A 27380-nucleotide genomic window follows, 5' to 3' on the forward strand; every position below is an offset into this window, starting at 1 on the left:
ATTTAAGTGTGTTATGCTCTCTTATGTTATTGTAAATGGTATTTTTTATTTTATTTTCCAATTGTTTGCTGTTGGATATACAAATGCAATTGATTTTTGTATATCAACCTTGAGTACTAAAATCTTCCTAAACTTACATATTAGTTCCAGCAGCTTTTTTGTAGAGTCCTTAAGATTGTCTATGTAGATTTAAAAAAAAAAACCGTCATCTGTGAATAAAGAGTTGTATTCTCCCTTTCTATTTTTATGCCTATTTTTCTTTTTCTCACATTTTGCACTGGTATGACCTTCAGTAAAATGTCAACGGTTGTGGTAAGAGTGGACTTTTTATCTTTTTCATGATCTTGAGGGGAAAACGTTCAATAGTCATCATTAAGTATGATGTTAGCTATTGCCTTCTCCTTGGATTTTAAAGTTCTTCACTCTTTCATTTCTTTGTACCTTTTCGCAGAATGATTTTTTTTTTTTTTGAGAGAATGAATGAGTGAATAAAAAGCCTAAGTAATCAGATATCGGATTGTTTACTAATTGAGTCCTGCCTTATTGGTTAGTTAGCCTGTTTGATAAAGAAAGAAGAAGATAAGGGAGTCAGAGAGAGTAGTACAAAGAGTCTTCTTCCAGTACTGTTGATCTTTCAAGAGAAAACCTTGAGTGGGAGTGGAAAACAGCACAATTGCTTTGGAAAACTGCTTTCTTATGGTGGTTTCCTATGAACTTAAACATATATCTGCCCTCTGACCCAAAAAATCCTCTCTGTGAATCTGCACACGAGAAATAAGTGCATGTTCCAACAAAAGACTTGTACCTAAACTTTCATGCTAGCCTTATTTGTAATGCCGAAAATTAGAAGAGATGACCTAAATGTTCAGCAAGAATGGATTTTAAAAGTCATGGTGTATTCATACAATGGAATAATACTCATCACAAAACAAAACAAAACAAAACAAAACAAAAACAAACAAACAAACAAAAACTCCTGGTATACACAGCAATGTGGAAAAACCTCAAGACCATTAAATTAAGTGAAAGAAGCCAGACTCAAAATAGTGCTTACTGTTTTGTTCCATGTATGTGAAGTACTAGAACAGGTAAAACTAATCTATATTGATAAAAAATGAGAATAGTTGTTATGTGGAGTGAGCAAAGGGTCAGGAATTGACTAGAAAGAGGCAGAAAGGGACTTTCTGAGGAGATGAAAATGTTCTAAATCTTGATTGTTCTGGTGGACCCATGGGAGTATATATTTGTCAAAACTCAAACTGTATACTTAGGATCTGTGCACTTCACTGAATGTTACTCCTCATAAAAAATAAATTTAGGACAAGCAAACCTCTGGAAAAGGCAGAGCATTAATGAATAAGTCTTCAACTATGTAATTTTAGACAGTTGGACCTCTGGTACAAAGAAGATGTTCTGGAGGCCAAGTGACAGCACCAAGGATTAGCTCAGTGAGCTGGGTTTGGGCCCCACAATCTCTACCAACAGACATCCCCCAACCAATAAACACACAAACTAAGCAAAAATTATGTATGTGTCAAGCAAACAGCTTCAAGATAAGTTTTATATACCCTTTTCAAACTGGATTGCAGGTCCCTAGCCCTCCTAATCATAAATTCAGGGAACCTCAAATCACTTAGGCAGCCAGTCACCTGGACATAAGGTACCTTTTTCTATCTGTTTGCAAACACTTGTCCATCCTTCCAACTTGCTGAATTCACTCAAATGTCCCATGCACTGCTGTAAATCATTAGGCTAATTGACTACATGAGTAAATACAATCCAAGTAACCTCCTTATGGAGGTGCTGAAAATGTAACAAATGCCCAGGAAATGTCACATATCACTATGGCTTTCGTTTCTACCTTTCCCTCTAGCTCTCCTTCTGTCCCACTAAATCTGGAGGGGCACTTGAGGAACAGCATCATGGGTATGTTTTCTTGATATCCCTAGAATTTTGGAATGAACCATAGGAGTCTCCCGGGAGATAAGAGACCAGAGAGTAGAGTTTTACTGTGAGGACCTAAACTCTCACCCAGGTTCACCATACCCTAGAATTTCCAGAGGGCTCTTGAACACCAACATTTTATACTTAAGCAAATTGAGACCCAACACAGTAAAATGGGTTTCGCCAAGCTCCCCAACCTGTCAGAACCATGTTAGGACTTTGTACCTTGCTACACTTGCCCCTTAGGCTTACACTCAGCTATCACATTTGGCAGGTGCTCAGGAAATGTTTTCATGAAATGTGTACTGCATGGGGAGAAGGTGGTTCCTTTTCACAGTAGTGACAAGTTCAAAATGTGCTTCAATAAATTGGTTCATCTATACAAATTGAAATGTATTGAACCATGAGGATATACTTTGAATTTTTAGAACTAGATTCTTTTTTTCCAGGTGAGAATATGTTTTGTTTTCTTGGGTTATAAAGAAGAACTTAAACAACTGAATTGAAATATCTGCTTTAATTTTTAGTGCAGGAAAGGCAGTGTAACAGAAGGGAAAAATTAGAGACTTGGGGGTTAATTCACCCTAGGTTCTGAGCTAGAACTTGTTACCCAAAGCTACTTCATATCTGTGGATCATAATTGCCTACATTGCAAGGTTATTGTGGGAGCCTGAGACTGTGACTAACATAATAAGATCACAATGAACAAATGTGTTTTTAGTAAAAATAGAGCTTCTACTTTCTCTAGGCACATGGGACAATTGGCTCTGAGCCCCATCACCCCCAGCCCATCACCTCCTGACCTAATCCAAATCTATCCCCAGGTCAGAGGTTCAGAAGCAAAGTGGATCATGAGGACAGTCTTAAGCCAAAGCAATGAAGTCACATTCTGGTCCCATTAGGAAACTAAAGAACAATGACGCTTAAAGTATCAAGAGCAAGCAAACAAAAGAGGCGATGGCAGCCTGAGCTCCAAAATTCAAACCTAGAGCAAGCAATGATTCCAAAACAGCCTCAAACTGGGGCACAACGAAGCATTATGTAACCAGAAGGCTCCTTTATTTATTCCATTGGCAAACATTTCCTGCTTGGTTTTATATAAACATGGGTGCAGAATTTCCTCACAGTCGTATCTTCTGTGGGGCCAGCTATCATTACCCTGTTTGGTTCAAAAGGTTGACCTCATTGTTTTAGCTGTTCACTTCTCCCTCTCAGACACTTGGGTGAATTGGCTCCATTTAGGGATGGAAGTTTGAATTAAAGCCTTCTGTATTACCAATGCAACAATGTCATGTTGTCCCAAGTAGTATCAGCAACACGAAAGAAAGCCTTTTTGCCTGAGAACTTGAAGCTCAAGTAGTTCCTTAGCTTTTCTGAGAGGTGAAAAGAATCTAAAGATGCATAAGGGCTTAATCTAGGTGGGGTTCCTTCCTAGTAAGACCCTGCGTACGAGAGAGAACTTGATATGTTCCAGGAGCTATTCTAAGAACTTTGCAAATACCACATCATTCCATGCACACAGCAATCTTATAAGAGACACACTATTTTATTTTCATTCTGTAAGTAAGAAAATTGAGGCACAGGGAATCAAAAGGTTAAAGTTAATAAATGGCAGAGCCCATATTCAGATCCAGGCAGGTGAGCCCTATACTTTGTGGTCTTATCCACTATGCCATACTACCGAAATAAAGTTCTTAGAAAAATTAAATAGAACAGATTTGAATTGTGTCTTCCATGCCACCCCAGCCCCATGCCTTATCAACATGCTCCTTGCATACAACAAAGAACATGTACTGAGAACCACCACATCTTGGGCTATATCCTAGGGAATTCAGAGCTAAATAGGACATAGATCCTGTTCTCTAGATCTGCATGGCCCAAACATCTGCCATGAAACACATTTAATTAAGGGGAAATAGAGTTTTAAATTTATTTCCTCAGCTGCACTAGCCACATTTCAAGTACCGAATAGCCACATGTGGCTAGGGGTTAGTATACTGGACAGGTATAGAACATTTTCAACATTGAGGAAAGTTCTATTAGAGAGAATGTTCTGGACTTTGCTACTCAAAGAGAGTTCCCTGGATCAGCAGCACCAATAACACCTTGGCGCTTGCTAGGCCCTGTCTCAGACTTACTGGATTACAATCTTCATTTTAATAAGATTCTCAGAAGATTCATGTGTACCTTAAAATTTAAAAAGCACTCAAGCCTAGAAACTTTTTTCTGCACTTAACTTCTGTTTTGCCAATAATCCCCCAACCCTTTTTACTACACACACACACACACACACACGTGCACACGCACCTCCTTCTTCCCATTCCCTGCTAAAGCAGTCATTGATAACTAAGATGGTTACAATCAAATAGCATGATTCCTCCCTGGCTCATTGGCCTTATAATAAATAATTTAAAGAACCGAAGCTGCCTAAATTAGAGAACTAAAAGATAACATTGGAGTAACAGGCAGTGAGAGTCTGTCTGACAATCCCTCCAACTCCTAAGTATAAGGAGAGTCTGGACAGAAAAACTTAGACAGGAGGGAGCAGTGGAAAGAACCTGAGCCTGGTGATCAGAACTATGTGCCAGTCTTAGATGATTTCTAAGTAACTGGATAGTCTTAGGCAAATTACTAAAACCCTCTGGAGTCTAGGTTCCTCACCTGAAAAATAAAAGAGACTGTGTGATGGCCCCTTCTAGATCTAAAATACTGTGTTCCCATTCAGCTGGTGGGGAAGAAAGTAAAAAGAAGAACTAGTCTTTTGGAGTGGGGTGTCAGGCCTGGTTAATGATGAGGGAAGGATTATTTCACTCATGTATAAAAGAATCTCAGTATAAAGATTCTTTCTTTATAAGCAAAATTCAGCATTGAATAGAGTCATCATGAACTCTGTATCCTACGGTGTCAACTGAGATTTGTTATAAAGCGTCTCCCAGTGCTAAAGTGATTTCATTAATGATCCATTCATGTCTATATCCACATTCATTATCATGTGACTTTAGGGCTTCTCCCTTCAAGAGATGCGGCCTTTTCTTCCTGCCTCATTTAGTTCTACAGTGTAACTTTGTAGTACCCTTCTCCTTTAACTCTGGGACTGGCCACATGATTTGTTTCGACCAACAGAAAGAAGTAAAATGGTGGTGTACCAATTCCAAGCCTAGGCTTTAAGATTCCTTGAGTGTCTCTACTTGTTCTCCTGAGCCTCTATCATCACTGTGAAAGCTACCCTGCTGGAGGATGAGGGACACATGGAGCAGAGCTGAGTGTTTGCAGTTGACCTAGCAAAGATCATCCTAGATTAGTCAACAGACAAGTGACATCCAGGTACATGAGTGATTCCAGCCAAGATCAGCAGAGATGGCTGGCTTACTCATAGCTGAGTCTTGATGCATAAGCTGTAAATGTTTAATTTTGTATGTCACTGAAGTTTTGTGTTGTTGTCACATGGCATCATTGTGGTAATAGATAATAGACACAATCCCCTAGTGTGTCTTCCTAAATACATGGTAAAATTTGTGATTGAAGTCATCATCATAGCAAGAAAGCTCTTTTTATTCATTTCTAATTTAATGCTCACAACTACCTTATGAAACGGCCTCCTACAAATGAGGAAACTGAGACTCAGGAGGTTAAGTCACTTACGTATAATCACACAGCTTATAAGGATTTGAACCAGGTTGTCCAACTCCAACTCTGACCCAAATTTTAAAATCACAATGCTATCTAAACACTGATGGCATGTAAAACCACCAACATGAGAGCCTGGCTTCTACTCCACTTCTTGCCATTTAAAGAATTGGGTGAATTTGAATAAGTCATGACTCTCTATGCCTCAGTTTCCTCAACTGTAATAGGATAAAGATGAACACACTGATAATTGTTTTTCTTCTATTTCAACAGTCCATGAATTCAGTTCTCTAATTATCTAGACCCCTGCCTGGAATGACAGAGATATATCTTAGATATTCTATGGTACCATTCCTAATAAATTTGGACTCAGATCCAAGTCTAATGGATATTGGGGTTCTGCTAAAATCTCCTCCATACCCTGCTTGAAGTTAGATGAGCTGAGTTGGAAACTCAAGAGTGAATGCAGGAACGAGAGTGTTCTCAAAGGCTCAAAGCCAAAGGAGCCAAATGGGTCTTGCTATCATCATGGACCTCAAAATAGAAAACAGCACTCTTAGAGCTTATGCCAAGCAAAGGGGGAAAATAGTCCATTTAGGAGTGGGCAGGGTGAGGGAGCAAGAAGAGGGCAGAAATAACAAAACTGTATATAATAAACATAACATCAGTGATAACCAGCAATAATCATAATAACTATCATTAACTAAATATGTACAATGAGCTAGGTTCTTGTAATTGACACAGAGATGCACCACACAGATCCCTCTTCAGATTGAGCTTGTGGTCCAGTCGCAGGTTATGCATTCTGCACACAGCTTTCAGCTGCCTGCTTCTTCAGACTCTGCCTCAGCCACAGAGTTCCCAGGCCCTAAACACACCCTTTCTTGGGGCAGCCCACTAAAAATGACTGATCTAAGAAGAAATTTACAGAATTGGTCATCTCGACCCAACTCAGGAGAGCTCTGGAAGGCTATTCTAGCTCCAGAGTTCATGCCTGATTGACTAAGACTTCATCAGAACTGTACCACAAGCTGACTTCTTCTTTTTCTCTATCTTTAATAAACATCTTACATCCAAAACTCTGTCTTAGTGTCTGCTTCCAAGATCCCAAGACAAATTCACTGTAAGAGTCAATGGTTATAGTAAGCACTGAGATACAATCCATCCACCTGATGAAAGTCCCATTTTATTTTAAAAAAAAAAAGAAATGAAAGAAAAGATAGAAAAAGAGAGGAAAGAAAGAAAGAGAGGAAGGAAGAAGGAAGGGAAGGAAGGAAGGAAGGAAGGAAGGAAGGAAGGAAGGAAGGAAGGAAGGAAGGAAGGAAGGAAGAGAGGGGGAGGAAGAAATTAATAGAAGTTATACACTTCCCAAGATTCGCAACTCACTACAATAAACTCTGAGAAAATGGAATTTGTGACACTTTTAGACCACTATGGAAGTAGCAGTCAAAGGTCAACTGAGCACCAGCCTGGATGAGGAAGAAGAAACAGAAACTTCTCCCGTCTGTTCCCACATTGCTGACAGTCTTTCAGGTTCTACAACAAGAGTGGAAGAAGTGGGGCAATAAAGGACAGACTCAGGGCATGTTGGAACATGAATCTCAGCAAGATCTGAGTTCCCAGAAATTCCTTTGTTTTTTGCTCTCTTCAATTTGTGGCACCATTTTTTTTTAAAGAAATAAGAATGACTGCATATTGATCTTTTACTAGGTAACAAGCAAATGTGCTAAGAGCTATACATGTATTATATCTCATGACAATCCTAGGATAGATATTATTGTTCAACAACGACTCACTCTTCCCCCCTCTTTCCATGGGAAAAGTATGATTACCCCCCGCCCCCACCTCAGTGTTGAGCTTGGCCAAATGATTTGTTTGACCAATGAAATGTGAATGTATTAATGTAGAGGCTATGACTGGGATTGTTAAATGGTTTGGTTCATTCTCTTGTGATCTAGACATTCCTCTCAGAGAACCACTTCTCTTTTCACCTTGTACCTGCCAGGAGAGTAGATTCAAACCCAACTTTCATCCCAGACCAGAGCTGCCACAGTTGACCTACAGACCCTTGAGGGAGAAAGTCAGTTATAAGCCACTGAGATATGGGAGGAGCTGTTTGTTTTACAGTATTACTGTAGTAAAAGCTGACTTATACAGACATGCTCTGTAATTATTCCCAATTTTAGATGAAGAAATTTAAGTACACGGAAGTTAAATGACTTGACCAAGATCACACAGCTAAATTAATGGGAAAGCTGAAATTTAAATCAAGCAATAAAACTCTAAAAATGTTCTTAATCCCTGCTTTATATTGCATATTTAGTGTTTGAGGTAAACATTGTGATCCCATTCTATGTGAAATATTGAGATCTTTAAATTTCTCCTCAAACCAAGATTCAGTTATTTTATATCTTAGGTCTTCTTAAGCATTCTTAGATAATGTCTATGAATGGGCCAGCATTTAACATATGATTACTATGAGTATCATAACCAAATAAATAACACTAAAATGTCCATCATTGGTTTAGAAAATTATGCATTATTTTTTTCACAAAGTAATGAGTTATTATTGAAAAATACCTGATTTTTTTAATTAATAAAAAACTCAGGGCAACTCTAACTGCAAGAGAGTAAAGAACAGGTTAGAAAAGACGTATCTCTAAGCCTGCGAGGAACTATAAACTTGCATTTAATTAAAACTTTTAAATTAAATAATTAATTATATGCTTTCTTTTTAATTGTCAAAAGTGGAGATCATAAAAATCTTCTCACTTGTTATTTCACACTTATAATCAAGCTTTTCCTATATGATACTGAAATTATACAATTAAGTAAAATTATTTATGTGATACCTGCCCTCCTCTTTTTTTTTCTTTTTTTTTTTTTCACTTACTGAATAGACTACAAGAAATTCTTGAAACTTCCTGGGGAATTTCAAGACCCCAACAGCATTTCCATGCACACCCTTCCTCAGGACAACTCAATTCATCATCCCCTGCCACTGTGGCTGCTTTAACAGCCCTTAGAGAAGATAAACTTGTGACCCAAACTGGGAAGTTGGGGCTGACTCATGCTGAGAAGTTGAGCAGTATAAAGGGCATCTGGTACTTTAATTTATTCCTTCAGACTTCCCACTGCCCTAACCAGAAGCTTATTGCCACAGTCCTCTGGGCTCTTTCAACTCAAACCATTTATACACCTCGCTAGAGATGCATTAACTATAAAAGTTCCAAGCCATTAGTTTAGATTCTTTCCAGACCCCTTCGGAAGGTCTGCCCTAAGACAGTGACATGCAGTAAATGACTTCAAATGGAACATGCCACAAAATACTTACTGGAAAGATGACCTAGGAAGGAAGAAGCATAGCCAAGGAAGGCATTTTAAGATTCTGCCTTTAATTGCCTGAAACATATTTTAGATCTTTTTGCTGGTAAACACCAGAACAAAACAGTGATACTAATATTATTCCCCTCTCCTCCACAGTGGATGAGCAAATTGTTCTTTTGTGCCTTTCCAGAGGATCTCCCATCAGTGACTTTCAAAAGGCAGGTGAAAATGTAAGAATATATATTACAATTACAAAATAAATGAAATGCCTGCCAGTTTTATATACTCGATATGAGGTCTGCTGTAAGCCCAGCCTCACCAAACGCATGATGGGAAATGAATGATAATGATGAAGCCTTTATCCCTTCCTTCAAGATGCTTGCAGAGCCCGTATTCATTCAGCACATCACTGTGAATAAGCTCAAGGTGTGTCCCAGGCCCTGAGAAAGAATACAAGGGCAAATCAATCAATTATCCTAATCTCAAGGACTTTACAGACTACAAGGGGAGAGAAAACCAACATTAAATAATTCTAATACCAAACAGAAAGCAATACGTGCCTAAGACAGACCCAGATAATGGACTATGAAGGGAAAGAAGAAAGAAAACTACTTAGCAATAAGGGGGAATGGATTGAGGAAAGAATTCTCCACTGAAGAAGCCTTTGAGATGGGTCTTAAAAGACAGGATGTGGATGCATGCAGAAAAAGGGAGAGCATTTTAAACAGAAAAGAATTCCACTCAAACGAGCAAAAGACAATGTGGGGAAACAGAGGAAATGTATAGAAGTTCCCTCGACTCAACTGTAGGGTACATAGTTGGTACGAGTGAGAATCAAGATAGAAAAAGTAAGTTGGGAGAAAATTTCAGAGAGCCATGACTACAAGGGTCAGGAAGTTGGCATTTATTCAAAATCTCTTCTGTTGAGTTCTGGGTGTTGTGAAGACAGAATAGGCAATGATCCAAGATACTCCCCTGGTGCGACCAGAACAGCCTGCTTTTACCTCCTTGACATACTGGAGTTTCTGGACAAGATTTCATTCTGGGGACCATGTATGAAATCACTGCTGTCAATGAATTGAAGCTGTGCAAAGTTTTAAAGAGGATCAGGTAAGTCAGAAGATCAGATACCAAAAAATGAATCTGGTAGTAGCAGTGTTTGTGATCAAGTAGAGGGAAAAGAGTGTAAATCTGAGAGGATGAATTAAGAGGTGACTGCAACATCCCCAGGTAGAGGTACTTGGGGCCTGAACTCAAGCACAGCAGTGTGGGAAATGAGTAGTGCACAAGTAGTACAAAAAGGTCAACCTTCTGGGCCTTGGAAGCTAGGGGGATGCAGAGAGAAATCAAAGGGTTTGAGCCTGGAAGATGGGTTACTGTCACAAGAAATAGAGGACATAGAACACAAGACAAAGTTGGAAATTGAGAAGCCAAGTTCAGTTTAAGAAATACTAAGTTTGAGGTTCCAGCAAGATTTCCAGAGGGCAAATAGCATGATGAGAATATCTTGTTAGTAGTTGTGGAAAAAATCTCACTGGATAAACACGCACATAAGAGATGAGAACATAAAACAGTTAATCATATAAAGGAAAGTATTTTTTAGAAAAGTGCAAAAGCTCATTACATGCCAGACTTCATTTAACTATTTATCTCCCTGGTTTATCTTCCTAACCCCTAAATATGTCAGGTGCACAAGGTTTGGTCCTGGACCGTCTGTTCTTCTTGCTCCTTATTCTTTTACTCAGAGATGTTATTTATTACTAACTTCAAAAATCCACATTCCATATCTTTATCTCCAGCCCTATAGTTCCAACTGTCTGCTAGAGATGGCCACCTTACTTGGGCATTCCAACCCAGTCAAGACAAAGATAAACTCATCTTCTCCTCTCCTCTTTAACTGCGGCTTCTTCCCAATGTCCCTACTTCTCTGGACTGGAACTTCAAGCTGTGGTGCCTGAGACTTCCTCTCATGTATCATACAGTCATCCTAGAATGGCACTTTCCAACATGTTGTTCCCCTGTTCAAAAGCCTCTGGGAGCTCCTAACGTGCAGAGAATAAAAGCCACGGTTCTCAGCTCAGATTTCAAGGCCATCCACGGGTCCACACCCACATCACCTTTCCAGTCACAGTTACCACTGCCTCTCTGCCCAAGCCTGTTCCAAGGAGACCATCCTGCATCTGACACTCAAGCATACCCACCTTGATTTCTTCTCACCTTTTCAAGTATATTGGCTTTCCTTCCTCCTGCCAGAGACCATTACTCCCCAGCCCTTTCTTCATCTGCCCTGTACTCATCCTCCAAGCCTTGGCAAAGGTCCCATCTCGCTTGAACACCTTACTTGTTCATTCCAGGTGAGAGGTGGTGTTTCCTCTATACTCACAAACCAGATGGTGTTTGCATATCTACTTCTTTATGTGTACCTATATCATAAGATTCTTTTGAAAATTAAATGTGCTCAATAAATAATTATTATCAGTATTATTATATGTTAGACATTGAGCTAGGCATTTAGGGATACAAGTAGGAATAAGATATAGTCCCTGACCTCAAGATGGTCAAAATAGAGGGAAATGGATTTAGGAGGAGAGAAGCAAGTAATAAAATGATTTTTCACTATCTTTTCTATCTTTTCTAGGATGCAAAGTGTGACTCTTCTACATGATTGTAAGCAAAAGAAGTTTAATATTTTCTTGAATAACTCTTTGGAAAGCATAATTTATTTTTCTTTTTTGTGCTTTTTTATTTCTCCCATGAGACTGTACACTAAATAATTATATTTTCACAGGGTAAATATTTTAATTCTGTCAGAGTTTTTACTCATCTGACTATACTTCAAAACAATAGTATTATTATTAATAGCCCAATATTTAACATGTTCTACCGATAAGTCCTCATCATTACAAGCTTGAACATCACATGCACATGTGCACTCACACACACACACACACACACACACACACATCCCTAACTGTCCAATGCATATGTACGACTTAAAAAAGTACCGAATCTAGAGCCAAAGAAAAAAAAGAAAAAAATTCCAGCCTCAGCTCACCTGTAAAATAGGAATGAAAATATTTATTATTCTTGCCAAGCCTCAGTCTACTCATCTCTTCAATGTGTACAACTAGATTGTGGCTCCTGGTTGATCATACAACTCCCATCTAGAGACATTTAAAATTCGTATTCCTAGATTCTAATCTGGACCTGCTGAATCAGAACTTCCAGGGGAGAAACCTAGAAATCCATACCTTTAAAAAACACTCCAGGTGATGACGATAATCAGCCAAGTTTGAGAATCCTTTTTGCAATTCTGATTCTCCTCACATCCTCTCCAAGGAGCCTCTGATGGCCTGGAGTCTGGGATCTGAGGCAGAAAGAGTATCTCTCCTAAAAGAGATGCTCTAATAATGGACAACGAAGTCTCCTCCCTCCCTATTTCATGCTCACTTCCCAACTGTGGTTTCTGAACAACATAAATGGTTCGACCATTTATAATTCTTTCACAAGACTGCAAAGAGCAAAAAAATACTTTGATTATTTTGATACCTCATAAGGACATAAAGCCAGCTTTGAACGTTCGACACAAAATCTCTTCCATCAGATAATATTATTGCAGTTGCTGAATTTGATTTGAATCAGATGCATATCTTCGATTGTTTCACTTACTCAACTCTGTTATTTTAAAATCTTATTGAGTCCTCCCTGTTTACATAATGATACATTTATGGAATTATCCTCGGCTTTACTGATTTTGATCAAATCTCTTCTATAAAATGCCACTTTGCTGGGGCTTTCACTCAATCAGCTTAAGACGAAACTTCTTTCCATTCTCCCAGAAGAGCTCCAGGGCTATGCTTTGCAAACTGTAGGGTATGAGTTTTTCTAGAAGAGCAAAACCACCTATAAGAGTTTCGTAAGCAGAAAACTTTCTAAACTCTGAGCCAATTCCCAGGAAGCATGTATATGAGCCTATACCATATGACTGGGTACCAATACGCAAACAAACAAAATCACCCAAATTCTCTAGGACCCTAAGTTTTAAGAGTGATGTTGTGCTTCTGTCTCGCAGGTTGTAGTATAAAAATCTTGATTCCAAGCAGCCCCATTTCATGGTTAGGGGCTCTCAACCTGTGAAATCTGCCTTCCTGGCTTCACTTTTTGCTAGATATGTGAATTTAGGCAAGGTACTCATGCTTTTTGTATCTCAGTTTCCCCATCTGAAAATAATAATAATAGTGCCTGTCTTGAGAGGTTACTGTGAAGTTTAAATTAAACAGTACTAAAAGGCTAAAAATAAATCCCAGCACATGGTAAATATCGTATTATTTCTTGCAGGGCTTTAGCATTTGACACAAAATAAGTAAAAAGAATCTCTACGCTGCATCCGTCCCACCACCTCAGCGGTGGCCAGCTATCTTATTGAATGGTTTGGTTTTGTCTATGCTAAAAAGCCCATTCGATCAAGTGAACAACTTCTCTCATCAGTAGACGCTTCCGTTTTCTTCCTTGAAAAAAGACTTGAAAGAGTCCCCCTTCTTGGATGGCCGTTATTCTTAACTGAAGGGTACGACTTCATTTGCTCTCTTTCCTTATAGCCTAAAGGACACCAATAGCCAGGTCCCAAGTGTTCCATTGCAATTTGCCACTGTGAATTCATCTCTAATAACTTTTGCACACCAACTAAGTCAGAACACTTTGACTTCAGCTTATCCCTACTGCTACCGTTCTCGAGGAGAGAAGCAAAATTCAAACTCAGTTGACATCAGTGGCTGGCATCAAGTAGACATCCAACAAATATTTGAATAATTAAAAGCTGCTCTCCCAACTTTCCGTACTAAGGCACTCAGACTATGTGGCATGGCACTCTGAAAAATTATCTATTAATCTAAGATTGTCCCTTTAAAAGAGCAAAGGAAGTGAAGAAGAAAGAAGAGGTTAGGTTTGTGGATGTTTTATCACGAAAAAGTGGGCAATGTTCTATCTGTTGGAAAGGAGGGCACGAATATGAAGTGGTACACATTTAAATAGAATTCTGTCTATTCTATGCCCAGATTCAAGTCTTCGATTGAGGTAGATGAGAAAGCACAGGACTTTAAGCCATTTCCAGGAAAATGACAGGAAAAGAACTACCCAAGACTCTAGATGAGTTTCTTGACAAGGAAAACTGACAAGTCAAATGGTCAGTTACATTTAAACAGCCAAGGGGGCTTCTGCACCAGAAAGGGTTGACCATCTTACCCATAAGCCCTCACATGCTCATTTCCTACTGAGTATGGTGACCCTGCATTCAACAAGGGTGAAAGAAACCAATTATGCAGAAAGCCAGTTTGCCGGCAAAGCTTCCAGAAGGAAAAAAATTTATCACTAAGGGTAGGAAATTAGGCAGAAAAGAGGGAGGGAATTAAGAAATACAAACTTCTGGTTATAAAATAAGTCATGGGGATGTAATGTAGAGCCTAAGGAATAGAGTCAAAAATATCATAATAACTATGTACAGTGACAGATGGATTCTAAAATTATTGTAGTGATCAGTTTGTAAGGTATATAAATGTTGAATCACTATGCTGTACACCTGAAACTGATAATATTGTATGTCAACTATAATTTGAAATAAATTTTAAAAAATAAAAATAAAACATGATTTAGATGGATGATCTCGATTTACTTCAGAGCAATGCATAATTAAGCTAAGATTGTAAGCTACTTTCCCTCAAGCAGTGAAAAACAGAAAATTAGTGAAACATAATGTTCAAAGTATGTGGCAAAGAGTTGGCTCTTTATGGAGTTTTGATTATATCCTGTTCACTGGGAAACTAAAAACTCAGTCTGTGCCCAAACCTAGTATCATGGTCAGAATTCTGATATTCAGAAGAAATATAATGAAGCTTCAATATTTACTTCATATCTGGGGGAGGAAAGGAATAAATAGTTCTAAATAGAAAAAATATGAATTATTCAGAAGAAAATTCTCCATAATAGCTTAATCTTCTCTGTTTCCACATATTTGTAACTGATATAACTTCAGGAAGTAAAGAACTTACACCCATCTTAGTTTTAACTTAAAAAGGCCATGGCATTCTGGGAGTAGTCTCTTATCAGTGTTACCTTGGGGAACACAATAGCTTCTAGGTAATATCAGTCTTCTAAATTGCTAATTCTCTTCCCCAAGAGAGTGATTTAATTAACATAAAAATCTCCAATATAATGCATTCCATTATCCTAAGGATGGCTTTTAAGTTTCAAAATATCCCAATAAGTTTTCTTTTTATTAATAATAAAGGTAGTGTAGGTAGCAAGGAAATAACATGAATGAAATTTTATTTATGGAGAATTTGTTTATTGAATATATACTTACTTTTAAGTCTGATCAATCTCTAGATAGAAACCCAGCTTAATATGCTAGATCTTTTTTGTCTACTCTCTTCGTATATATTTTTGCAGTCATTTCTGTCACCAGGGCTGTGACACCACAGGAAAACGTGTCTGTTCTCGGCTTGGCTAAATGAGGCACAGTTGTTGGTACATGGATCAAGAAGGTAACAGTGGAAACACAAACAGGAACAGTGTCCGATTTTGCATGTAGAAAAATGAGCCACAGATATCTAAAGAATGTATTACTTAGAGAAGATAAAATGTAAACTGATTATAGATTTGAAAAAGAGCAGGGGAGAGAAATGGTTAAAGGAGCCGAGACTGGGCCCCTCGGGGTGGCTGAGTAATATATGGAGTGTTGTTAGATCAAAGTTCTCTATCTCTAAGGAGAAAACAACCAAAAATTGGATTTAAGTCAGTCCAGAAAGATGTCAGCTTAGCTTTTAGGATAAATTCTTGGTGTATAAATTGATACATATCGTATTAAGTTACAAAGAGAAGTCGTAATCTCCCTCCGGGGAGATGCCTGAGACAGGAAAAGCCCACATAGCGCATGCGCATGAGCGTTTCCATGGCCGCTTCACCCTGAGCCAGAGAAATAAACTTGAAGATTTCCTGGGGTCCTTATAGTCTTAGGACTTTCTAATAATGCAACAAACAGAAGGCTTTAGTAGTGACTGCTCTGCCCTGTGTTTAGCAGTTTTGGCAAATTCCAAATACTTTTCCTTCATACAAATGAGGTTAACAGCAAGAACAGATTTTACAAGAACATTTTACAACCAATCAGCACCTCACAGATGGGATAAATACCTACTTTATTCTTAATATGGTAAATGGCTGGACACAGTATAAAACAGATCCAGAACTCGGTTCAATTAAAAGAACTGGTGAAAAAAACACCACTTGCAGGGCAACCATGTAGATAGTCAGCCTTTCAGGAGGAAATTAGCAGTCCTAGTGTTCACAGAGGAGCTTCACTGGATTTATAAAGTCAGCTGCTGCACTGAGGAAATGCAGGGTCAGCCATGACGGTTTTGGTCCCAAGGGAAAGCTATCTAGTTGCCAGAACATGATGGAGAAAGAGAAGGAAAAATATCTTTTCTGTCACAGCTGTGAACAATGACTGAGGAAAAATAGATCATATGCTAAGGTCTACAGAGAATACCTTCTGATCATCTCTCACTCTCTAGTTGAGACTTACTCTTGCCACGCTAGAGAGGCATGAGTAGAACCACAGACTTTTCTTTTTTAAATTCCCATCCCCCCACCTCATCCCCTTTGGCAACCATTAGTTTATTCTCTATATCTATAGATCTGTTTCTGTTTTTGTTTTGTTTATTCATTTATTTTTGCTTTTTTTAGATTCCACATATAGATAAGATCATACAGTATTTGTCTTTCTCTGTCTGATTTATTTCACTAGCAATAATATCCTCTAGGTCCATCCACATTGCTGCAAATAGCAAGATTTCATTATTTTTTATTGCTGAGTAATATTCCATTGGGGGTGTATATTTGTGTGTGTGTGTATATATATATATACATACATATGTATATATATGTGTGTATATGTATATATATCTCACATCTTCCCTACCCATTCATCTATTGATGGACATCTAGGTTGCTTCTCTATCTTGGCTAGTAATGCTACAATGAACATAGTTGTTCGTATAATCTTTTCAAATTAGTGTTTTGTTTTCTTCAGATAAATACTCAGAAGTAAAATTCTTGTATCATATGGCAGCTCTGTATTTAATTTTTTGAGGAAACTCCATACTATTTTTCATAGTGGCTGCACTGATTTACAATCCCACCAACAGTGCATGAGAGTTCCTGTTTCTCCACATCCTCACCCACACTTGTTGTTTTTGATTTGAGGACAGCCATTTTGACAGGTGTGGAGTGATATTTCACTGTGTTTTTAATTTGCATTTCTCTGACATTTAGTGATTTTAAGCATCTTTTCATATGTTTGTTGGCAGTCTGTATGTCCTCTTAGGAGAAATGTCTATTCAAATCTTTTGCCCATTTTTTGAATTGGATTTTTTTTTTGGTGTTAACTTGTATGAGTTATTTATGTATTTTGATAGTAACCCCATATTGGATGTATTATTTGTAAATATCTTTCTCCACTCAGTAGGTTGTCTTTTCATTTTGTTGATGATTTCCTTCTCTGTACAAAAACCACAGACTCTTAAGAATGAAAAAAATTAGAAATTGTCAATTAAACACACACACACACACACACACACACACACACACACACCTCCACTATCTAGGAAGACAAATAGTCCAAGAAATCTTTTTTCATTCTCTCACAAGAAAGTCACAGTCTAGGCATACAAACAAACAAACAAGCAAACAAACAAACAAAACAGTGGGAGGATACCCCATGTCAAAAATTCCAGATTGTTGCCCCAGTTTACCCTCCACTTAAATAAAACCTCCTGCTTCTTCTCCAGGTGGCCATTTACCAAAGAGACACCAGCATCTCTCTGTTCAGAAAGAGATCTCAGTAATCCTCCTTAATTGCTGGGCTTCCAAACAGCTTTTGACTCCACTATAATTATGCTTTAAGAATCCCACGCCCAGTTTGTGTTCTAAGCCATGAAATTCTTTATGACAGTTAAATCAGAAAACTTGGGCCCATATTACTCTGCCAAATAAATCATGTACATGGAAAATAAACTCCCTGCTAGAAAGCCCCAAGCTGTGCCTAGGTGTGTCAGTTGTCTATTCTATATTTTTAAAAATACATTCCTTCTGTGCTATTATTTCTTTTCTTGGTGCTCAATGAAAAAGTAGAGAGTTTTGTAACCAACCCCCAACTTGAAAGGAGAGCCCCCTATAAAACAATTCATATCATGCAGAAAAAATAACCACAATGCTATCCATTGAAATAAAAATGGAAACTTTTTCAACTGTTACTAAGCAAAGACAACAAAGGTGTGCCCTTTCAGAGTTGAAAAGAGATCATGAGGTTGAAATTCTGCCTAGCACTTTGAAAACTAGAAGTTTTCGTCTTAGGACCTCATTCTTCTTTTAAAGCAAATAGCTTTGAAAGCATGCTGGATTCATAACTAGCTCCATCCTATGCTATGTTTTTAATCTATGACACACTAAAACAATTACTATTATAATCAAATATATGTTGATTATTTATAGCCCTCTATGCCATTGACACTTAAGAAAAATAATTCCTGAAGCATATCTATATTAGGACAAAGCAAAATGGCTTTGAAAATGAACCAATCCTGCACAAAGCCATTTTTTAAACAACAAATTTTAAAAAAGGAAACAGATATTTTTGTTTGAAAGCTCACAAAATTGGAAACAAGGCAGGTCAATAAAATTTTTTCCAAACCACCCTCCCTACCCCTGGAAAACATTTTATGAGATAATGAAAACCTCTAACATTGAGTGATGTGATTAAGTAATAAAGCATTGAATTTTCCTTCCAATGTAACTCCACAGGGTGCTTCCAACAGCATGGCAAAAGTCTGCATAAGGAGTTAACCATGTGTTGTTGTAACATCAGATTACAGGTGTTTGTTAAAGGAGATCCCACTGAGCTTTTTCTCTAGGCTGGTGAAACAACGGCTTCATTCTCTCTCCCTCTAATGGGCTGGTTAGCAAGCCTTACTTACCCTTCCTAGAAGGCTCTGGGTGCGTTGCCTCAGCATTGAGTCTACAGAAAAGCAAGCTTGCACACTTGAAATCTCATGAGTCACTGATGAGCACAATTTGGGTGAGAGATCTTACATTTAGAAACAACTTTCCCTCCACAAGTTTCACAAGAGACTGTGGGGCTCAGTCACTGCAAATATTTCAGTCCACTAACTGAAGATGTATGGCCAACCTCCAACCCCGGGAAGGCAACACTTAAAGGACAGCTAATGTGCTTTTTCCCTCTGGAGGGACAGTGCAGGGCACACAGGCTTGACCTAGACTGCTGCTCTGAGAGTTCCCGATAACAAGCAGGTTAAACCAGCCAATAAATCAACCCTCAAACCAGGGCTTCATCACCCTACACTCTGGACTCTCAGAGCCTTGCAGCCAGCTGAAATTTCTTTAATGGGATTACCCTAGTAGACACAGAATTCCTGGAGTCTGTCATTGTGAAAGGACTGCTACCAAGATTATCTATGGGAAGGTGCTTTTGTGGCTCATCTTCACATTTTTCTCCTAATATTCAAACTATTTGTAGTCTAAATTCTCCCATCAAACCTTTCTACCAATTGATACGTGTGTGTCATGGGAACATGGGCTTTATTTTTCAAAGCTTATTATTTTGAAATAATTTCAAATTTAGACACAAGTTGCAAATCTTAATACCCTTTACATCAATTCAACAAATTTTAATATTTTGCCAAGTTTGTTTAATCCCCTCATCCCTCCGTGTATATCCACACATACATATGAATATCAATATAATTATTTCCAAACCATGTGACAGTAGGCTACATGCTCAATACCTCAATGTATGTTTCCTATGAATAAAGAGTCTCTTATATAATCACAGTACAGTTATCAAATTAAAGGAATTTAACACTGATGTAATAATTTATCTAATCTACAGTCTGTATACAAATTTCATCATGTGCCTTCAACAATGACTTTTATAACAATTATTTTTCAAATAAATAATCCTATTTGGGATGGCATATTGCATTCAGTTGTCATGTCTCTATAGTCTCCTTGAACTTGAGAGCAACCCCTCAGCCTTTCCGTTATTTTCTAGTGAAGGGAACCAAAGTTTTGCCACCCTAAGGCTGCCTTTTGGGATGTTGATTTTAAACTCGTTGTTGAAAAACAGGAACTCAGAGGGAGCCTCTGGCCCTCCTCCTTTCCTATCTAAGAGATTCAGATGAGGGGCCTGCTTCAGAAAGGAAATCTTGGGGTGTTTGCCTTAGCCTAATTTGAATTAAGTATAATAGATAGGAAGGCCCAAAGCAGAGGGGACTGGTAACTAGGTCACATCCTGTGTTGCATTGAAGCAAGAATTTACCTGCCATGTAGGTTCCACTCTTCCTCAACTACCTGTAAATTGCCTACTTCCTTTGAAATCTCTTCAATGCTCCCATCTCCTTTGTCCAAAATGACGTATATACCCAATTTTGTCTCACTAACTTTGGAATTTTATGCTTATGTGAATTCCCCATGCCCGTGAATTAAAGTTTGATTTTCTCCTTTTAATCTATCTCTCTTAATTTGATTATTAGCCCAGCTAATCGAATTTAGAAGGTGAGAAGAAAAAAATATATTTTTTTAGGCCCCACAATAGAATGTCTTTCAATTTGTCCTCTGATATTTCCTTGTGATGAAATTCATGGATCACATTTGGGGCTGAAATACTACATAATCATGTGTTCTTCCCATAATATCCCATCTCAGGACCCAGGATATCCACTTACCCTTTTGGGATAATGCTAATTTCTATCACTTGGTAAAGATTCTATTAAATGTTTTCACTGTTTAGTTAACTATTTTGTCCTCTGCACTTTTAGATAACTTGAGATTATGTGAGTATTCTGTTCTTTGTTGAAACTCCACCTCTGGATTTAGTATTCATTGATTATTCTTGCCTGGGTTCATTTTTATTCTAATGGTCACATGTTTCATTTTTTATTTAAGTAGGATTGCAGAAATTTAATTCACTGAACACCACCACAGGGTAGGAAAAATCTTTAGACTGCATTAGCGCACAACTGACTGGCCTTCCTCATACACAGGATGGTGACATCCTGTGAATTAAGGAGGAAGAAAGAAAGACATGCATACACTACGGATGGGCCAGGTTTGCCACAGTATGGTTTCCTTTTATCCTAGTTTCTCCAAAAGAGTCTTACCACCAGAGGTGAGAGTCCAAGTCTGAAATCACCACACCATCTTCTCCTCCTATGATTCAATATCACGCATTTTTCATTATGATTACATGCAGTCACCAGTCCAGGGCATTTCCTCCCCTTTGTTTAAATTGCTTATAGAATAAACATCTCAGAACTTAGGATGGCAGCCAACGGAAGATAGTCTCTCAGGGGAAAACATTGGAATCCTCACAACTTCCATCAGTAAGAAGCAGAGGAAAATGATAAGTTGCCATTTATTTTCAAAGAAATTACACTCCACAGTAAAGCTTCTCACCTTTAATTTTGTGAGGGTCGAGAGCTAGCATCCCTAAAATGTGCCACCCTAGCATGCAGATTGCTTTCAGTCCAAAGCAATGAAAGCCCGACAATCTCCGGAAGACGTTTTTACTTCTCCATTATCTGCCTAAAGAGATTCAGCGAGAAAAAGCGGCTTCAGAAAGGGAACCTTAGCATATTCACTTTAGCTATTCACCTTAGCACCTATGAAATAAATGTGGCAAACAGGGAAGATCCCGAGCAAAAATCTGTTCTGCTAAATTCCCCTTTGTCCCATTGTTTCTAAGAGGCTCTGCAAGAATACTTTTACCAAATATTTGCTTTCTCATCTTTCTATGAATTGCCTGCCTCCCTCTCCTTAGTCCAAAATGACATGTAACTCATTTTACCTCCCTGTCTTTGGAATTTCATGTTTATGTGAATAAACCATGTGCACTATTAAAATTTTATTTTCTCCTGTTAATCTGTTTTACGTTAGATTATTTGACCAGGCAGAAAAACTAAAGGGGTAAGGGGAAACTTTCTCATCCCCAACAACTCCATGGAATAAAAGTTAGTCGTTCAAAATGTTAAATTTTATATATGGCAGATAAATCATATTGTAACATTTCCCATGGAAACAGAAACACACACATATATATATAATATATAAAATTCACACCCATCTACACTTTTCCTTGTAAGAGGAGATCCATCTTATAAATGTGATATGTTAATTAACAAGAAGATACTATACTACTTCCCATGAAATGAAAGAAAGGGGAATCTACTGGATAGGGGGATCTATCACATCCCCTCTAGGATTTACCTTGTTCACTAAAAATAAACATATTTCCTTGAGAACAGATGGAAAATGTGAGGTAACAATTTATTCTCCAAGAAAGCACATTACCTCCCAAGAGGCAAATTCTCACTTCAAGATGTGGAATATCTACATGTATAAAAAACTCTGCAATCTGTAGGCAAGGAAGCCTACTAAAATGAGCATTATTCTAATAAAACAAGAGTTTGACTGAAAATAAAAAATAAAAAAGACAAAGTGGCCAGGTCCAACATACAGATGCTCACATGGTTGGTCTGCTTCCCTCATTACCAATGAGAATCTGGCAACACGAGTTACATCTTATCATCTGACAGACTTTTGCTTGTCTTTCTTGCATTGGCATGTACAGTTGGCCCTTGGACAACAGGGTTTGAACTGCATAGGTCTACTTATATGTAAATTTTTTTATAAATATGTACAGTAGTATAAATGTATTTTTTCTTCCTTATGATTTTCTTAATAACATTTTCTTTTCTCTAGTTTACTTTATTGTGAGAAGACAGTATACAGTACATGTAATACACAAAATATGTGTTAATCAACTGTTTATGTTATCGATAAGGCTTCCGGTCAACTGTTGGCTATTACTTAAGTTTGAGGGAAGTCAAAGTTATATATGAATTTTTGACTGTGTGAGGGGGTCAGCATCTCTAACCCCTACATTGTTCAAGAATCAACTTTATTGTGTAAAGATTCTGCATCAAAATCCGAGCAGACTAGCCAAGTGCAAAAGACTACATACCTACATATAGAGTGAAAGCATATTGTGCCATGTTGTATGGTATCCTATCATGTCAGGTGTCACTGTATTTTAAAGCTGGAAGGAACTTAAATATCATTTTACAGCCCCCTTACTTTATAGGCAATGCGACAGACACTTTTTGAATACATGTTCATTTTGTAAATATTTAAACTTATTTAAATATTTATTTGTTCAAAAAATCTGTATCAAACCACTACTTTGTGCCAGGAACAAGGCAAGGTCCTAGATAAATGACGAGGAACAAGACAGATATAATCCCTACACTCACAAATATCATAACCTACTTGTGCAGTATTTATTGCTGATAAAAACATCACAGCTTATTAATAGTTTTTATATGGATCAGTAGTGCCCAATACAAATATAACATAAATCACATATGTAACTTTAAAATGACCAGTAGCCACATTTTTTAAATATAAAGAGTAATAAGTGAAATTAATTTAATAATAATTTAACTCAATATGTCCAAAATACTATCATTTAACATATAGTCAATATAAAAGATTATTAATTGTTTTCATACTCAGTCTTCAAAATCTAGCATGTACTTTACATTTACAGACATCTCAATTCCAATGCTAAATTTTAAGCAGAAACATTTGATCTGCATTTTGATTTTTTAGACGTTTACGGCTAAAAAAAAAAAAAAAGTAGATAGATGAATTCAAGTTATACCAACCATTCTTAAAAGTTTTCCAAGAACTATATCAAGGAGGTTTAAATTTTAAATTAGCTAAAATTAAATGCAACTTAAAAATCCCATTTCTCTGTTGTACTGGTCTCATGCCAAGTGCTCAATAGACCCATGTATCCAATGGTTCCCATATTAGTGGGAAAACTTGAATGGTATCATTTTATTTTTCTAGGAAATAAATGAACTAGGCAGGGCCGGCATTACTACCCACATAGTACATATGAAAAACAAACACAGCTTAGAGAAAATAAAATCACTCATCTGAAACTATAGAGTCACCATAGTGAGTGGTAGAATCAGAATTTACTCCCAAGACTTCCAGAGCCTAATGATCTCTCCCTTATATCTTACTGCATTAAAAACAAGTGAGGAATCTTAACTCCATTCACAGCACTGTGTTAGACTATAGAGAATCTTAAGTGTTAAATTAATAAGTTTGTACTTGAGCTAGCCCAGAGGTGGCACAAAGGTGGTCTAAGGCCTGAATTAAGCCATAGATGTGTTCTGTTGGCCAGGTCTAATTTTTCTTTTAAAAATCTGAATTTGAGTATTTTTCAATGAGATATGCATTTTTCAGTTTACCACAGACCCTATCATCCACTATAACTCATAACTATACACCTCTACTTACTGTTCTCTTCCTTGCCCATGATGCATTTGAATTTGCCAACCCAGTGAGGCAATTGATGACATTAAGAGTTTTCAAGCTAGGGAGGAGAGTGATTCAACACTGTTTTCAGAAGATTAATTTGGTCCTCTGTGCAGGCTCAGTTGGTAGCGGTAAAGACTAGAATCAAGGAGATAAATTTAACTTGAGTACTAGGCTTCTTTAAAGCTTGTCTTGCTTCTTTCAGGGTCATTTCTTTCTAGTTATCATTAAAATACCTTTTCGACCCCCCAAAAAGTCTTCCAAAATGTCTTAAATATTCAGTCAATGGCTCAAATAAGCTTCCAGCGAAATGATAGAACTACTCTCACATACACCAGACAACACACACACACACACACACACACACACACACACACACACACACAACTGGTCTCTACCTGAAAGGCTGAGGGGCACCTGAATAACTCATACTGAAGACTTCTGAGTTGAAGATAAAGATATGAATTTTTTAAATGTAATGACATCTGTTTTCCTTCCCTACTTGCCTGCTAGGAGGCACTGAACAAAACCTACTACTTCCATATATCTGTGTTCTTTTCTTATTGAATAAAAATTTATGAATTTTTCATCTCTGCTATACCACAGGCTTCTAAAGGGGATGATGTAATAGTAGGTTTCTCTCTCCTTCTATGAAAGAACCACAGGAATATTGACTTGGACATTATTGGCAAGGAAGGGAAAAATGGCCCAATTTTGAGACGCATCAGTTTTTAGGGGCCCCTTGCAAATACAAAATCAAAAGAATAAAAGCATTCATTCAAACCAATTCTACTAATATGCATTTATTGATAAATTTGATGCAGCTATGACATATTACATTTATTATAACTTGGCAAAGGTGAGAATCTGTTTAAGGCAATTCAATGGAAAAGTCTAACTATATTTATTTATTTATTTATTTTGTAATTCACATCAGCATCAGTTTTCCACATCCGAAAAAAAAATATTCTCTTATTTGAGTCTATATATTTCAATAATTGTGTTGAGTAGGTGAATCTATGCAGAGACTCTCAAATATGAGTGTAAGAGTTATGGGGGGAAAGGGGGATTGAATAATGTGTAGATTTCTGGGACTCAGCCCAAGAAATGCTAATTTAGTAGATTTAGGGCACCTCAAATCCCACAGTGAACCTGTTGCAGGAGGTACCTGTAGACCATACTTTGAGAATTGTAGCTCTAGCGATTGGCCATAGGTCATGGACCTATCACCTAGGGCAGAGATCACTATCTTTATAGAAAATTACTTTCTAATGAAAGTGCAGCCTGATGGGAGATGAGAGATTACATGCAGGAGATCCCAACTCTTCCATTCAAAATGATTTGGGACCAGTTTACAGTCTGCTCAGAAAAGCAGAGCTCCCTATCCATAACTGGCCAGAGATGCATGGTGATTCTAGCCAAAAGGAGAACTGTCCAGCTGACCTAAAAGCAATAAATCTTACTCTTTTAGGCCACAGAGTTTGGAGAAGCTTATTGTGCAATAATAGTTAATTGGTGCATAAGGCAAAATCCTTACAGTAGCTTCTCTGTTCAGGAGAGTCTGAATGAAACAATAATTCCTACACAAGAAGAAAATACATCTGTTGTTTTAGCAGGTAAATCCATGGCTAAACTTTTACTATTTGGTTTCACTAGATTCTTTCATGGCCCCACAGCTCTCCCAACACTGTTGAACCAAGTTGATGACCAAGGAGACAATATAAGACAAGCAGTGAAACCCAGGCCCCAAACAATGTAATAATTAACAATAAAAATATAAAATGACATTATTTAAAAACATTGCAAGACTAAATAAGACATACCGATTTTTTTTAGTGTACCATTAGAGTCTTGCTGTCTATTCACCATAAATAATAATAATAATAACAACAATAATAATAATAGGTATAGAATTTGTTATTTTGAATGAGAAAGGAGACACATGTAATCTGGTATTTTTTATATTTTCTGTAAAATCCATCTAGTCTATGTGAATTCCTCAAAAGTATTCAAAATCCTATCTTTTAAAGCTCCCCAAATGCAAAACCAATTAAGATTTCCTTAGTAATTCAAATACAGCTTTACTGAATCTAACAGCTGCTGAATTATTACAAGCTGTCTCACATATCTAGAATCAGAATGTCAGAAAGACCAGGTCTCATAAGAGAAATACATCGTTGGGCTTCTAGAATATTGATTGTTTTGGCACCAGTTTGCATTACTCTCTGCTTGTAAAGCAATGTCAGTGGTATAGGAGACTCTCCAGAGCAGTGAGTTGCAGAACAGCACACCATATGCTCAGCAGTTCATAAGCACAATGGCTTTAAGTCAAGGGTGACACTTTGGCTAAGAATCTCTTTACGAACTGGACTTTACATGAATGTACTGGATACATTACATTCAAAGGCCAAATGAGTTGCTTCTTTTGTTTAATAGATAATTATTTCACCCCATATAGAAGAATGAACAAAGCCTGTCAAAATCATAGTGTTTCCTCATCACTGACCATCTACAAACACACTAAAATGGAGACAAGATTTTAAAAGTCTATTTGCCCATTAGAGCAAATATTAGCCCCATTCGACCCACAGAGTTCTCATAAGTTTCTTAAAAATTGGCTCCTTATAATAAAATGGCCAAAAAAAAAGTCATCAAGGTAGCCACAAGTAAGAAATCACATTCATGTAGTCTTTCACAAAATTACATATACCAGGAATGAAAATAGGAAAAGAAATCCATAACACAGATTCCAAAATTATTTCCACACCTTTCAACAAATTTCCTACCAGGTGTGAATCCCAGGCTTTTATGATAACCCAAGAACAAGGAAATCCTTTGGTTCCATAACCCTCATACTTGAAAACAAAAGCCTAAAGGTCAAAATATTCCTAGGTATATATCAAGAGACTTCCTCCTCATTTTAAGTTAAACCTACCACATATCAGGCTTTCTTATTGTACAGATCCTGACACTTGGCTGTTTTAATAGAAGCTGAGTGGCTTCCAGTTCAAGTTTGCCAGCACTCT

General features: G+C 37.5%; 1 long non-coding RNA gene across 2 annotated transcripts in view; it reads right to left on the reverse strand.

The window, feature by feature from the left end:
* Positions 1–25163, reverse strand: part of LOC120611904 (uncharacterized) — a 162553-nt gene extending 137390 nt beyond the window's left edge. For both annotated transcript variants that reach the window (XR_005655319.1, XR_005655318.1), the window contains exon 1: positions 24337–25163. This is a non-coding gene — a long non-coding RNA (uncharacterized LOC120611904). The remainder of the gene's footprint in view (positions 1–24336) is intronic.
* Between the last annotated feature and the right edge of the window lie 2217 nt (positions 25164–27380).

This window comes from Pteropus medius, unplaced genomic scaffold (genome assembly GCF_902729225.1).
Source record: "Pteropus medius unplaced genomic scaffold, Ma_sr-lr_union100, whole genome shotgun sequence".
Lineage (NCBI taxonomy): Eukaryota > Metazoa > Chordata > Mammalia > Chiroptera > Pteropodidae > Pteropus > Pteropus medius.